General features: G+C 34.5%; 1 long non-coding RNA gene across 1 annotated transcript; it reads left to right on the top strand.

The window, feature by feature from the left end:
- Positions 1-703: 703 nt before the first annotated feature.
- LOC125198280 lies at positions 704-2228 on the top strand. The gene is made up of 3 exons (XR_007172379.1): positions 704-996; positions 1401-1625; positions 2019-2228. It is a non-coding gene; the product is annotated as an uncharacterized LOC125198280 (long non-coding RNA).
- The last annotated feature ends 2075 nt before the right edge of the window (positions 2229-4303 follow it).

The raw sequence follows: 4303 nt of genomic DNA, 5'->3' as shown, positions 1-4303 counted from the left end.
GTCTATATTTTATATTTTATAATATTATTAACATTAATTAAAGTTTGCTAGCACTTATGTCCGCTCACTAATTTGCGAGCACATGTATATTTTGTTTGCTAGCACTTATGTCTGCTCACTATAGGTGTGCTCGCAAAATCCCTCATTTTATTCCACCTGGCAAGATATGGGTGCAAATGCTCGTTATTCTGCTCGCAAATTTGCGAGCACCGATGTGTGCTTGCAAAATAGTGGTCACAAACAGGCGCTTTTTTTGTAGTGATATACATCACTATATGCTCAATATTCTTCACTGAATTGAAAAAAAGAGTACATCATACTCAATACACTTCACTGTAAGCATATTGTAGTTCACTAAATGCTCAATATACTTCACTGTGAGGATATAATAGTTCACTATATGCACAATATACTTCACTAAAATGAAAAACAGTAAACATATATATATATATATATAGGGGGCAAACTATGGTGCCACCATAGATAAAGTAACACCATAGCACCAATATACACCCTTAGATCCGGAAATCCAACGCTCAAGATTGAATTTCGCGAACAGAATTGAGATCGTTGTCTAGTGTATACGGAATTGGTGTCGGGGGCATTTTAGTCATTGAACTTGAACCAAATCAGAGATATCCCCAAAATTAGCGTCATTCTCTACATCTTCTCTCTCTCCACGCAGCCATTACTCTCTCTTCAACAATTTTCTCTTCAACCATCTGCTATAAACAATTGAGAGAGACCCTAAATTCATGAAATCCCACCGCCTCCGCCCCTACACCGTGAATCGGTGATTTTCAGCCACCACACTTCGAGAATCGGCGATTTTCGGCCAACGCTATGCCGTGAATCGGCGATATGTGCTAATTTCAGGAATTCCAAACGCCTCTACGACGTGCATTCAAAAATTCATCAAACCTGCAGCCACTAAACAGCAAAATCAGTCCACAACTACATGGTTTTAGGTTTTTTCGTTGGTGTTGATCGGAATAGGTATCGAGAATGATATTGTGTTTGTGTATGCAAATTAATGTATGTGTTTATCAATTTTTATCCATGTTTCCTTGATGTTGCTGCGAGATTTAAGTATTATTCATTCAATTCTTGCCTTGTTTAATGTTGATTGGTGTTTGTTTGTAAATTTATTGTTTGGATCTGAGGCTTTTGTGAGATTGGTTAATGTTTTGGAAAACCTAAACGAATGAGCTGCAGTCGGTTAGGAAACCTAGATCAGCGAGCTACTGTAACCAAGCGATGTGCCATTGATTTTTAATCAATTAATCGCGTTTTGTGGATGATTTGATTGTCGATTAGTTGTTGTATTGTATACACCAACATTTTTTGGATGTTGCTTGTTTGGTGGACAATATTTGATTGATATTCTTAGTTTAATGCAGCGGGAGAACAATTATAATGGTAAGGAAAAGAATGATAAGGATAGAGTCGGATGAGGAAGAGGCTTAACAGAGCATTAGTAGAAGGAACATGGACGAGGAGGAGGAGGTTGAAGCGAGCCATAGTCGAAGGATATGGATGAGGAAGAGGTTGAACAAAGCGGGAACAGAATGAATGTACAGAGTCTGTACAACACAGTATGAGAGAGAGTGAAGCAAGATGTTTAGGTATTGGAACTTAATATCATACGTAATTTTCCATCAAATTGTGCTACATCTTGTTGTATTGTGTTCTATGAATTGCTTTTGAGCATCTTGGATTTCTAGATTCATACATTTCATCTTTTACAGTATTGTAGTGCATTATTTTGTGAAGTGTAGACCATTTACAGTATTGTTTGTTATATATTGTTTATCACCAAACATTGCAGTTCATAATATACAGTATTGCAGTGCATCATTTGCAGTATTGCATTGCATTATTTTTTAAAGTGCAGAGTACTTGAAATATTGCTGGTTTTATAGTGCACTGCATCATTTACAATATTGCAGTATTGTTTATCAATTTTTGCTTTTTAGAGTTGCAGGTTTTTATAATGGAAATACTCTTTTATTTTGTAGTGTTGGAGAACAAGAAAGGACCGATAGATGTTGAGAAGATGGTCGTTGACTACCATAAATCATGACCAATGAATGAAATCTTGGTGTTTTTGAACATGAATTCTGATTTGGTTGATGTTTTTTCTTAGTAACTTCTCGTACTGAAACATGGAGGTTATATTTTGGTCTAGACAATGTTGGTGACATAATTTAAATTGGCATTTTTTTGTAGTTGTTTTGTTTTCTATTACTTAAAAAATGTTTGCATGCTTAAGATTAAATCTAATTAAGGTATACGTCACTAAATTATACAACAATTTGTTATTGGGTGCACTGCGATTCATAAAGCCGTGTACTGCAATCTCGACACAAAATAAATTGTTCGCGTCAACAAACACTAATTACTGAAATAGAATGCAACCTAAGAAATTAGTAAAGTAATAGATTGAAGCAAATAGTGTAGTGTGCAATCGTTTCATTAAACTACATCAGGAACAAAATTATGAAATAAAATGTAAACTGCAATATTGGTATAATAACACTGCAATATTGTCCTAATAACACTGCAATATTCAATGAATAACCCTGCAATCATGTAATGTAAAAATTTGTACTTAAAAAGGTTTGAATTACAACAAAATGAACACCAATTCCTACGGTCATGGTGACCCAATTCTCCACATTTTTTACACGATGTAATGATTTTGTTCAACTTCACACCGACGTAATAAGTTGAACAAATAATGTGGTGTGCAATCATTTCATTAAACTACATCAGGAACAAAAATTATTACAATAATATGTAAACTGCAATATTGTCGTAGTAACACTGCGATATTTAATGAATAACACTGCAATCTGGTAGTGTAAAAAATTGTGCTTAAAAAGGATTGAAGTAAAACAAAATGAACTAGTTGTTCTGTTTTCTCTTTCGTTTGCTACAATTCATAGAGTCATGGTGAACCAATTCTCCACATTTTTTGTACCGACGTAATGATTTGTTGTTCAACTTTATAGTTTTCCTTGATGGACACCAAACGGCTAGCAAAATCACTTGTCGAACCTCTAGTCTTCACAATTGCTGGTGTATGTACTTCAACAACAACCGACTTTTCGATAAAATAGAAATCTCAGGGATTGTTGTCAAAAGACTCCTCCCAAGAATAAGGATACATGAGCTGGACTGCAATATATAATTAGGTGAACGGCAATATGTGATACATAAAACATCAGTTAATACATACAAAATGCATAATACAAAAACAGAGTATTGCCATAAAATCATAGATTAATGCTCTGCATTACGCCTCATGAAATCGAACATTACTCTTCTCTACCAATATTGAACATAAACTAGAAACATATTCTACTAAACAAGTAATATTGAACATAGATAGAAACATACTCCTCCAAAAATGATCAATAATCGTCAAAACACACAACAAATCCATCGTCAAAATCTTCCATTAATTAACCATTATTTTGCAGCAAAAAATGTCGATGCTCACCTTATGGAAAAACATCCATATTAAAATTGATGATCGAGTCGCCCATATCCATATGAATTTGTGGAATGAATTGTAGAAACCTATGAACATAACACGATCTGGAGGTTTCTCAGTTCTCAAATTAGGAGTGAAATTGAAGAATTGCATATTCGAAATCCAATTGCAGAAAACGAATTTTGGAGAAATCGAATTGCTGAATCTGGATTCAAAATCAGATTGGATTTAGGATTGAAACTCGATTTCAATCTACAGAATCTGGATTGAAAATACACATGAATTTGGTTGAATCTAGCGTGAAATTGGAATGAGAAAAAGGATGGAAATTGGAATGAGAAGGAATGAAAATCAACGTGATTTGTGTGAATCACATAAGAATAGGGATTTCCTATTTTACCCCTCAGCATTTTTAATGGGTTCAACATAATTATAATTAGCTGCCACATGGCAGCTTAATAATCACACGATTTCCAGATCGAACGATCTAAAATGGTGGTATGGTGTCATTATAATAAGTGTTGTCATTTTAACACATCCCTATATATATATATATATATAGGGTCTTGTTAGGTTGAGATTTTTGGGCCTAATTGAGAATTGAGATGCAACCACAGCCACTCATTCGCGCGATGTCAACAGCCTGTAGTTTATGTCAACAGGGGGTATTTTTGTCATTTCAGTTCTAAAATGTTTAAACTATATTCTAAATACTCTGTAAAACTCTCGAACGGTTTCTCAAAGTTCTCTCCCAAGTTTCTGTCGCGATTCATCGCGATTCTAAATACAATTTTGCATCTTCTC

The sequence above is a fragment of the Salvia hispanica genome, unplaced genomic scaffold (assembly GCF_023119035.1).
Source record: "Salvia hispanica cultivar TCC Black 2014 unplaced genomic scaffold, UniMelb_Shisp_WGS_1.0 HiC_scaffold_1342, whole genome shotgun sequence".
Classification (NCBI taxonomy): Eukaryota; Viridiplantae; Streptophyta; class Magnoliopsida; order Lamiales; family Lamiaceae; genus Salvia; species Salvia hispanica.
This window is presented reverse-complemented; position numbering and strand designations above follow the sequence as displayed.